The 11918-nt window shown below is 34.6% G+C and overlaps 1 protein-coding gene across 2 annotated transcripts in view; it reads left to right on the top strand.

The window, feature by feature from the left end:
- Positions 1 to 7190: 7190 nt before the first annotated feature.
- LOC136041633 (2-hydroxyacyl-CoA lyase 2-like) overlaps positions 7191 to 11918 on the top strand; it is a gene marked incomplete at its 3' end in the record, with an annotated part of 44336 nt that continues 39608 nt past the window's right edge. The window contains 1 exon segment of one of the 2 annotated variants that reach the window (XM_065726331.1): positions 7191 to 7255. 2 annotated transcript variants of the gene reach the window in all.

Below are 11918 nucleotides of genomic sequence, written 5' to 3'. Positions count from 1 at the left end.
AGCCTGGTTTTCTTCAGATTTTTTCCAATAGGAAGGCCAAGATATTTCAACTTAATACAAAGCTTTACTTCTGTACCATTCAGATCTTTAGATATATCATCTGATCTAGTCGCATCTATTTCATTAAAAATCAAAACATCACATTTTTCAGCATTTAGGGAAAGTCCAATATCACTGAAGTTTTTACATATCTCCAAAAAACATTTTTCTAGCCCACTGGTGGTCCTACTAATATTAAAAACGTCGTCTGCATAACATAATATCGACAAATCAGCACCTTTATATATACATCACGAAGAAAGTTGGCACTGATCTGGAAGCGTTGCATTATTATAAACTGTGGGAAAAGTAACTGCACCCTGCTTAACCCCGATATGAATTGGTATATCATCAGTCAGTAAATTGCTTCCAGATATACGTATTTTTGCTTTCATATGGCGGTACATGTACAAAAGATGTCAAAAGTCTAGCGATACACCACGGTTCAAAAGCTCATTCATTGCTTGGGGATGCAACAACGAATCAAATTCTTTACTAACATCATATGTTCCAAGCGCTAGAGTACCACCGGATTTATCTGCATCGATCAACAAATTACACAGACATTTTAGAGCATGGAAGCAACCAAGCTTAGGCTGGAAGCCAAACTGGTGAGGAGGCTTGTAACAGATAGAATGTAGGTTATTAGTTATAAGTAATTCAAACACCTTTGCAAAAATGCTTGAAACAGTTATAGGGTCGATAGGTCGATGAGCATTCAGACGGATCCTTCCCTTTTTTTAGAATCAGAGAAATAAGACCAACACAAAAAGAATCTGGAACTATACCGCAGAAAAAAACCACTTGGTACAACAAAGAAAGATGACACATAAGCTTATCAGACCCATTTTGTAAATGAAGGGCGCATATACCATCATAACCCATGGACTGTGTTTTGTTAAGCTTTCGTATAACATCACGTGATTCACTAGAACTTACTACAAAGGTACCCGGTCCAGGAGTACATAAGCGATTATTTAAATCCGTTTCAAATTTCTTGAGAATGTTAACGTCAGGTCCGGTGAACTGACTTTTGAAATATGAATGCCACTGGTTCTTACTAATTGTAATTTTGCTTTTCCGAGTTTTATTATTTACCAAACGGGTTTTTCATAACTTATTAGGGTCATTCGCAATCGATTCCGTGTAATACTTTGGGCAACCCGGTGAGCTTTGACCTCCTTCTGAAAGTGGCGCTTTAATAGATATAGTTATTTGCAAAATTTTCTTAGCTGTATTTTTTGGTTTTGCCAAATCGGCCAAATTTAAACTAAAGAAATAAAAACTATTTCTGACCCTAAATCAGCTATACGCTTACCGAACATATTACTTTTGCATTATTTTTTTTTCGCCAAATTTTTATTGTGACCAATGAAATACGCAAAATATGGCCTTGATTGCAAAAATTCAAGAATGTCTATTTAACTCACGATTTCTTAGTAACATTCTGAACTTAGACTTTCATTAAAAAAAATAAAGATTGAAGGTATTTTCCTCTAGGATTTAGCATTCAAAATTTGACACAAATTTAAACTGTTGTGTCTCCTACAAAACTACCGCATATTCAATTAGTTGGATCTAATGTTGATACTTGACAATTTGAAGTCACTCTATCAAGAAATATGGAAAGGAAAAATTTTGTAATCTTTTATATTCTAAATATTTTAGCTCTTCACTAAATACTTAGTCACTTGAAAAACAGAAACTGATCCCCAGGACTTGCCGAAGATCACGGTTGAAGAAACAATTGAATGATTTCGACCACGGGGAAGACCTTGCAAAAGGTGGATTGAAACCTTGACCCACGATGCATTGCCCAACTATTCCTAATTGCACTTTACGCAACAACATATTAAGCCCTATTTCATCAGATTTTGGAGGAGGTGATCCCAAAACGTCCCTTTAGGATGGATAGGACTTAAGGTAAGGCTTAATCCAAGATTAAAATTAAAAAGGAAACTTTGCAATGGGATACGCTGGAAGCTACACCAAAGGAATTTAATAACCCAGAAAACGAAAAAAGACGGTTTATGACTTGAAATAGATCTTAAATGTGGATAAATGATAAACAAAAAAAAATTCAAGTAGAACTAAGGAGTAATATAACTTTAAAATGAACAGAGACCTTTCGTTAAATAAGGGAAGCTGCTCTCCCCCTCCCCCTTAATAGCATTCTCTTCATACTTAAGTCCTCAATACTTTGCTTTTGTGGATCTTGTTCTTCAAAATCTAAATCTCGGTTGAGGCAGGTTATTCGAAATTTCTACAGAGACGTTATATTGCTATTAAATAAAAAAAAAACAATTATTTTTCAATTGAAAGTAAGGAGCAACATTAAAACTTAAAGAAAAGAACAGAAATTATTCCGTATATGAAAGATACTGTTCCCTCTTCAACGCCCTGATCTATCAAACAGTTCGTGGTAACGAACTGTAGTAAGGAGCGACCCGGCTCAATAGTAACCAAAACTCTAAAAAATGGAATTTTGATGCCAATAGCTACATCAAAAGAATCGCATTTTAATGCTGGTTTTAAATATATAAGTTTCATCAAGTTTAGTCTTACCCATCAAAAGTTACGAGCCTAAGAAAATTTGCGTTATTTTAGAAAATAGGGGGAAACACCCCCTAAAAGTCATAAAATCTTGACGAAAATCACACCATTAGATTCAGCATATCAGAGAACCCTACTGTAGAAGTTTCGAGCTCCTATCTACAAAAATGTAGAATTTTGCATTTTTTGCTAGAAGGCAGATCACGGATGCGTGTTTATTTGTTTTTTGTTTTTTTTTTCCCAGGGGTGATCGTATCGACCCAGTTGTCCTGGAATGTCGCAAGAGGGCTCATTCTAACGGAAATGAAAAGTTCTAGTGCCCTTTTTAAGTGACCAAAAAAATTGGAGGGCACCTAGGCCCCCTCCCACGCTAATTATTTTCCCAAAGTCAACGGATCAAAATTCTGAGATAGCCATTTAATTCAGCGTAGTCGAAAAACTTTATAATTATGTCTTTGGGGACGACTTGCTCCCCCACAGTCCCCGTGGGAGGGGCAACAAGTTACAAACTTTGACCTGTGCTTACATATAGTAATGGTTATTGGGAAGTATACAGGCGTTTTCAGGAGGATTTTTTTGGTTGGGGGCAGGGGTTGAGAAGAGGGGGATACGCTGGGGGAACTTTCCATCGAGAATTTGTCATGGGAGAAGAAAATTTCCATGAAGGGAGAGCAGGATTTACTAGCATTATTAAAAAAAAAACAATTAAAAAATAAATGTGAAAAAGCTTTTTCAGCTGGAAGTAAGGAACAGCAATAAAACTTAAAACAAACAGAAATTATTACCCATATGAGGGGCTCACCTCCTTCTAATACCTCGCTCTTTACGCTAAAGTATTTTTAGTAATTTCAACTATTTATTCTACGGCTTTTGTGATTCAGGGGTCATTCTTAATGAATTGGGATAAAATTTAAGCTTTAGTGTAAAGAGCGAGGTACTGACGATGGGGCGAATCCCCTCATATATGTAATAAAAACATGAGAATACAAAAGTTCTTTACGTAAGCTAATTTATAAGTTACGTAAATCTTTTACCAATAAAAAGAGTCGTAAAAAATTAAAAGTTCTAGTTGCCTTTTTAATTAACCAAAAAATCGGAGGGCAACTAGGCTTCGTCCCCCGCTCTTTTTTCTCAGAATCATTCGATCAAAATTATGAGACAAAATTATGAAAATTTAGCCCCCCAAAAAAATATGCAAATTTCCTTTTGATTATTCCTCTGCGGAGAACCAAAATCAAAACATGCATTGATTCAAAAACGTTCAGAAATTACATTAAAAAAAACAAGTTTTTTTAACTGAAAGTAAGGAGCGACATTAAAACTTAAAACGCACAGAAATTACTTCGTATATGAAAGAGGCTGCTTCCTCATAAACGCCCCGCTCTTTACGCTGAAGTTTTTTACTGATTTTAAAAAGAAGAATTGAGAGAAAGAGTCAAACTTTAGCGTAAAGAGAGGGGCGTTGATGAGGAAGCAGCCTCTTTCATATACGAAGTAATTTCTATGCGTTTTAAGTTTTAATGTCGCTCCTTACTTTCAGTTAAAAAAACTTGTTTTTTTAATGTAATACGCTAAAGTTTGACTCTTTCTCACAACTTTACATTTTAAACAACAAAAAGCTTTAGCGTTTAGAGCAGGGCGCTGACTAAGGAACAGCCCCTTTCAGATACGGATTAATTTCTGTTCGTTTTAAGTTTTAATGTTGCTCCTTACTTTCTGTTGACAAAACTTGTTTTTCTATATTGAATTTCTGAAAGTTTCTGAGTTAATGTCTATTTTGATTTTGGCTCTCCGCACATGAATGATTAAAACGAATTCGCTTACTTATTTTTTTTTGGCTAAATGGCTTTCTCATAGTTTTGATCGGACTATTTTGAGAAAAAAGGGGAGGAGGCCTATGTGCCCTCCAATTTTTGGTTACTTAAAAAAGTAACTAGAACCTTTAATTTTTTTACGAACGTTCTTATTAGTAACAAATATATGTAACTTACAAATTAACTTACGTAACGAACTTCTATACTCGTGTATTTTTAATATTTATATGAAGGGTTTTCCCCCTCGTCAATACCTTACTCTTTGCATTAAAGCTTGAGCTATGTCCCAATTCTTTAAGAATGACCCCTGAATCATAAAGGTCATAGAATAAATAGTTGAATTTACTAAAAATATTTTAGCATAAAGAGTGAGGTATTTCGGAGGAGGTGAATACCCTCATATATGTAATAATATCTGATAGTTTTAAGTTTTAATGCTGATCCTTATTTCATTAAAAAAAATTTTTTTTATTATCTTTTCGTTTTTTTAAATGATGCTAGAAAATCCTGCGCCCCCTTCATGGAAATTCTCTTCCTCCATAATAAATTTCTCCATGGAGAGATCCTCCCACTTAAAACTCTCCTTCAACCAGAAAAATCCTCCTGAAAACGTTTGAAAACGCTATATGTAAACAATGGTCAAAGTTCATGACTCGCAGCCCCTCCCCCGAGGACTCTGGGGATTAAGTCGTTCTCAAAGAAATATTTATTAGGTGTTTTGACTATGCTGAACTGAATGGCTATCTCAAAATGTTGATCCGGTTACTTTGGGGAAAAATGAGCATGGAAGGGAGCTTAGGTGCCACTTAAAAAGGACACTAGAACTTTTAATTACCGTTAGAATCAGCCCTCTTGCGATATTCTAAGACCACTGGGTTGATACAATCACCCCTGAAAAAAAAATAATCAAGCGTCCGTGATCTTTCTTCAGGCAAAAAATCCATGTTTTTACATATTGGAGCTTCAAACCTCTACTTTAGGATTTTCTGACATGCTGAATCTGATAGTGTTACTTTCATTAAAATTCTATGTTTCTTCCTTTTTTTCGAAAATAAGGCATATTTTCTCAGGCTTTTAACTTTTGATGGGTTGGATCAAATTTGAAGAAACTTGTGTATTCAAAATCAGCATAAAAATCCAATTCTTTTGATGTATCTACGTTTGAAAACGCTATATGTAAACAATGGTCAAAGTTCATGACTTGCAGCCCCTCCCCCGGGGACTCTGGGGATTAAGGCGTTCTCAAAGAAATATTTATTAGGTGTTTTGACTATGCTGAACTGAATGGCTATCTCAAAATGTTGATCCGGTTACTTTGGGGAAAAAATGAGCGTGGAAGGGAGCTTAGGCGCCACTTAAAAAGGACACTAGAACTTTTAATTTCCGTTAGAATCAGCCCTCTTGCGATATTCTAGGACCACTGGGTTGATAAAATCACCCCTGAAAAAAAATAATCAAGCGTCCGTGATCTTTCTTCAGGCAAAAAAATCCATGTTTTTACATATTGGAGCTTCAAACCTCTACTTTAGGATTTTCTGACATGCTGAATCTGATGGTGTTACTTTCATTAAAATTCTATGTTTCTTCCTTTTTTTCGAAAATAAGGCATATTTTCTCAGGCTTTTAACTTTTGATGGGTCGGATCAAATTTGAAGAAACTTGTGTATTCAAAATCAGCATAAAAATCCAATTCTTTTGATGTATCTACTAGTACAGAAATTAAGTTTTTTAGAGTTTCGGGTACTTTTGAGCCGGGTCGCTCCTTAATACAGTTCGTTACCATGAACTTTTTTATCGATCGTGGGCCAAGCATACACCATAAATGCAAATTTTTTAGCCAAGCTGTTTAGTAGCTGCTTTGGAAACTGGCTAAGAAAGAAAGACAGGAAGATTATGAAAGTTGGTTGTTTTGAAGTGGGTGTTCTTCGTTTTAAATTGGCGTCCTGTTTAACCATATCGCAAGGTGGCGAACATTTACATTAGACGAAGGTATTGGCACTCCTATCGCTAATTATCAGATAAATGTCTTTTTCTTAAGCTTAATATTTGCATAAGGATTGCATAAGGATTGTTTTGGGTATCCAACTGACTGATCGTTTTTTGAAACAAGAGGCTGTAAGTAAGCGCAATTCAACCTTGCTTTCTAGGGCTATAATGAGACAAACAGATTGGCACAGATAGGATACGTCTTTCAGATGAAAAATAACAGATAGCCAAAGATTCTCTTTTTTAGCCAAGTATCTACGGCTAAACAAAAAGTAGGTTGTCCATAGCTGTGGTGGTAGAAAGTCAAAAGAAAGATTTAAGGGAAACAGGAAGTTGCTTGGAGGGTCCAAAGAGAGGGGCTTTGAATATATTAGAATGGAAGAGGAGTTTGCGCAGCTGTGTTAACTTCAGGTGGTTTAATGATGCATTCAGCTATTAGCAGTGGTATTATTTTATGTGAACTATATAACTTTTGGGGAATAAAAGGGGTCATCACTCGACATAATTCTAAAATGTTATAAATGATCTTAGGCTCTTAGCTTTTGGCAGGTTAAAATAAATGTGATATGTTGTTCTTACTTAGAATTCATTTTTTAATTTTCAGTTTTTTTAATTTCTTAGAGCATTTGTGGATGTTTGCTTTTCCTTAAGTGTCTCGAAGAATTACTAAGTAAGCCTAAAAACAAAATAGCTGTAAAAACTTACTTTGTCCAAAATGATCCTTTCACAAGAAATATAAAATGTTATGTCTATATCGACCCGAACTGAAGTCAATTTTTTTTCTTGTTGAACTGCCTGCCTATTTTTTAAAAGGGCTATTTTTAAATGTTGTGCACGTGGATCTATTATTCAGTATTTCAAAAGTAGGGCTAATAGAAACTGAAGTCTGAAGAATTTAGAAATCTATCTTATTACCTGAATGGGCATCTTTAATTGGTAAAATTCTAGTTAATTGACTTTTGGCTATCTCGGAAAGGGGTTAGGTTAGGGAACTGAAACTTTCAGGGATGAGTGTAGCCTAATAAGTTAACTGGGAAGGTATTCTGAAGTACCCACCTCCACTCCTTCTCGCTTTAGGACCTGACCTTTGATGACATTTAAAAATATGTGCGTTATAATAGTGAAACCTTACAGAATAGATTTTCTGCTTGAATGAAGTACAACAAAATTGTTTTCAGCTTCACAACTTTGCTCAATTCCAATTTATAAGGTTTTAAAGATATGCAAATACATTTCCTAAACTTCGAAAAAAAACATTAATATGGCTCAGAATTCTGCTCAAATAACAAGAATTGCATTTTCAGAACTAAAGGCAGAGAAAAGACAACTGGTAACTGAAAATTTAGGTAAAATGTTGTTTTGTCAAAATTTCAATAGGTATAGACCTGTCATGTAGGCGAATTTCAGGGCCCTCTAGAGGAAGAAGGAGTGGAGGTGGGTGCTTCAAAATACCTTCCCAAAACATACTTTAGCCTCTAGACCCATCCTTGAAAGTTTCATTTCTTAACCTAACCCCTTTCCAAGATAGCCAAAAGTCAATCAACTAGAATTTTACCCCTTAATCTACTGATAAAGACTCAAAGAATTGATAAATAATCTTAGACTAGCCAGTTTAAGTAGGCTAGACTCTGTCAGGGCTACCAGGAACACTCAAATAATAAAAGAATTCTCTCAGGCCTTTTCATTTCTGAAAACCTAAATTTTTCTTGTAGTTTGTTTTGAAATAATAGAGTTATTAGGAAAGTGTCTCATATTATTAATTCTACTATGTTGAATTGCAATTTTTTTTTTACCTCTCTCTTTTGTGAGCAGTATGCAGCTAGGGCTCTCAAGAAGGAAAATATATGAAACTCTGAAAAATTCCCAAAATACCTGGTAAATTATCCTCAAAATTACTTCACCTAACTTTATATAATCCTGATATTTGGAACTGTATGGCACTACTTTTGTTTTATTATTGTGTTGCAGAAAATTTCATGAGAATATTAATTTAGACTATATATTTGCATGTTAGGGTGGTAAGGAAAAAATGTTGGCCTATTTTATTCAGTATTTTTAAAAAGCAGTTATCTGAACTTTAAAGTATTTTGGTCTGAGGAGGTCAGCCACTAGATTTATACAAAAGTTTCTTATTCTGGAAACTATTTTAAATTATTCTAAAATAGTCTACTTTATTTGTAACTAAAATATTATTATACTTATAAAAAACATGAAAAAGGTTTTGAGCAGTGTGTTTGCCTTGTCTCTAGATCAGTAATAGAGCCTGGCATGTATTACCCTTACTGCTAGCAAAACTGCATAATCACATCAGACCTTTGCATTTTTTGGTAAAATTCTAGTTTAGTGACTTTTGACTATCTTGGAAAGGGTTAGGTTAGGAAAATGAAACTGTCAGGGATGGGTCTGCAGGCTAAATTATATCCTGGGAAGGTATTTTAAAGTACCCACCTCTACTCCTTTTCCCTCTAGAGGGCCCTGAAATTTGGCCTGATTTCTATCCTACAACTAAATTTTGTTTTTTTGCAACAATAATAAATGGCAAGGTGAATGAACTATAAACAATCTAGGACTGTAACGTGTGGGCTATTAGAACAGTGTAAGCTAAAAGTGACACCAAGCCAAACTGTGGTTGACATAACTAGGTACAATGATGCAGGACAGGAGGTATTATGTTTTATAGGGTTGAACCTCATCAGTTTTGCTTAATTCTTGTTGATTTGCAGCCCATATGCACCATACTGGCTGACAAAATCTGTTTGAGGTCACTACTGCACTGTAAAGCAACTTGGTACTTCTCTACTAGGTATTTTAGCATGATGGATAAGTCATCAATGTACTTTAAACAATTTTCTGTTCCAAAATCCACATAATTTATCGCCATTACAAAAAGCAGGGCTGTAAGTTTTGCTCCTTGGTGTGCACTGCATGTACTATTTTAGCCCAATTTGGATCAGTATCTCCTGGGATAATTGCATAAACATACTGATAGTGGCTACAAAGAACATCAATAACAAGCAGCAGAATATTCTTTTTGCACTCATTGCCTTTAAGTTTTGGCAGCAGTAATATGGCAGATTAGGTCAAATGTTTTTTGATAATTAGCTAAAAATAAGTCCACAATGCTTTTTCTTTGATCTAGCCATTTGATTATTAAGTGGAATAGTCTTACTAAATAGCGAATAGTGTTGCTTCCTGTCAGACCACAGTACTGAAATTGGTCAAGAAAGGGGCTAATTTTAGAAAGAAGTTCACAGTAAATGAATTCAGTCTGTTTGGCTAGGTTAGGAGTAATGAAGATGGCTCTAGCTGGTCACAAGATTCTGGACCTTTGACTTGTACATATGCCTATTTCAATGCCTGAGGAATTATTTGTTCCTTAATACACTGATTATTCACTGAAGAGGGAGGAGGGCTTGGGAATGAAAACCAAATATTCAATCAGTAACTTTACTGTCAATTTTTCAGAATACAAAGAACAGTTCTTTTTTAGCTTCTCAATCTTGAAGACCAAATTTTCTATTAATTCTACAATCAACTGTTTAGAAGAATCTTGTATGACTGGTTCAATTTCACAGTTGTTGATGGGAGGGTAATTGGTTAATATTGTGTAGAAAAACAGGTTCACTTCAGTAGACATCACAAGTGACCATTATCTTTATGCATATTAATACCACCTGCTATTTTTTTCTTTTTTAATGTTTGACCTCAGCATGCCACTTCTGTAAATCAGTATTTAAAATTGGTTACACTTTTTCATGGATGTAATGTTTCTTAGTTTTGCTGTTAGATTTAACTACATGATTCCTCAGTAACTTTGCTACATTTAACTGACTGCTGGAATGGAGTTGGGAAGGAGTATTGCTCGTCTCTCTAATTTCTTGAATCATCCATGGTTTGATGCTATTGCTGACTACCATGGTTTTTGTGGGGAAATGTTTGTGACAATTATGTATAATTTGAGATTTGTGGGTATCCACTTTTAGGTTCAGGTCTGTCACTGAACATTGGTAATCATACATGCCAATTGGACATTGCCTCAATTGTGAGGTAACAAAAATAGCAATATCTTGGACTTTGCTATGCCAGATCATAAAATTCATAAAATCCTCCTCAACTGGCAGCTGGAAAGCACTTGTTACTAAGGGAGACCAAAGAACATGCTTTTTTGTACAAACAAACTCAATAGAAAAGTCCTCCAAATGTGTGTCATCCAAGAGTGGTAGGACACTTATGGAACAGTCCATTTAGGGAAGATGGGAGGCTACTCAATGACACCCCATTTGCCTCTGGAGTCACTGGTTGAACTAAGGTTTAACGTCAGATATTAGGTATGATTTTGAAGTGACTCATCTGATTTTTTTATTATACCTGCATTGATTTTGCTGCTAATACATTAATAGATTGATTTTTGTAGTCTCTATGAAATTCATAGGTAAACCCAATGGTACCCCAACAACTCTTTATTTTTTTAGATGGGGTAATCTTTACCATAATATCAAATGCAATAAAGTGTATTTTAGGGCCAAAATTATGAGCATTTTCAAACAAGCATTGTTTGGAGAAATCTTGGGAGGAATTCTCTCCACCACACCTGTGCATGCAGGTATGATTGTGACATTGAGCTTTGTTAGTGTGCTTAATTAATTTGAAAAGGGTGATTAAGGAGGGTTATGCTGAGATAAGATTATCAATTAGCTAACTATCAATTGTAATAAAAATGTTTAGATATGATTTGTTTACAAATAATGTAAGGGCATTGGTTTTTTGAGGAAAAATAGGAGCGTTATCCTCATGAAATTGTACCTGTGATGAATTATTTGAATTCATTGTAAAAATGATTCTTTTCTCGCCTAAAAGTTCACCAAATGCTAAAAAGAGTATAAAACAAACAAATTTATTTATAAATGCAATGGGAATTAAAAAAGAGGAGAAATTGTCATACAGCCCTGAATAATTAAGATCACTTTAGACTAAAAAGTTGAGCTTGGCAGAGCCAGGAAATATTATGATGACTGTTTAAGTCATAACCCTGTGCATTCTTTCATTTTTGGCCTTAGTATGTTTCAATTTATACATATAGCAGGAAAAAACAATTGTTTATTGCTTGTCAGTACTTTTTTATGTAAGAGGATTGTTGAGCAGTGTTTTATTATTATTATTATTATTTCAGTCTTTTTGAAATCGTATAGACCTAATCAGTTTTAGGCATTACCTCTCTATTAAAGCAACTAGTTCTTTTGCATTACCTGTAAATAAACATTTGATATTTTGGGCAATATCGTCTTTAAAAATTTGGCCTAAAAAGATAAAGCTAAAAAAGGCTTTTGAAAAGAAGAACATTATTTTAAAAATCTGCTGTGGAAAAGCTGTATAAAGTTTTATGAAATCCACCTCCATTTAAAAGGTTAAATGTAGCACAGCTTTCTATTTTAATAGTTAGTTAGTGGTTACCAGCATCATTGAACTGCTTCTGTATTTCAACCTTTGCGGTATTTCACCCTGAACAAAGCTCGTGAAGCTTTCATT

Source organism: Artemia franciscana, unplaced genomic scaffold (genome assembly GCF_032884065.1).
Source record: "Artemia franciscana unplaced genomic scaffold, ASM3288406v1 PGA_scaffold_32, whole genome shotgun sequence".
Classification (NCBI taxonomy): domain Eukaryota; kingdom Metazoa; phylum Arthropoda; class Branchiopoda; order Anostraca; family Artemiidae; genus Artemia; species Artemia franciscana.
Note: the sequence above shows the minus strand (reverse complement) of the source record. Positions and strands in the feature narration are given on the sequence as shown.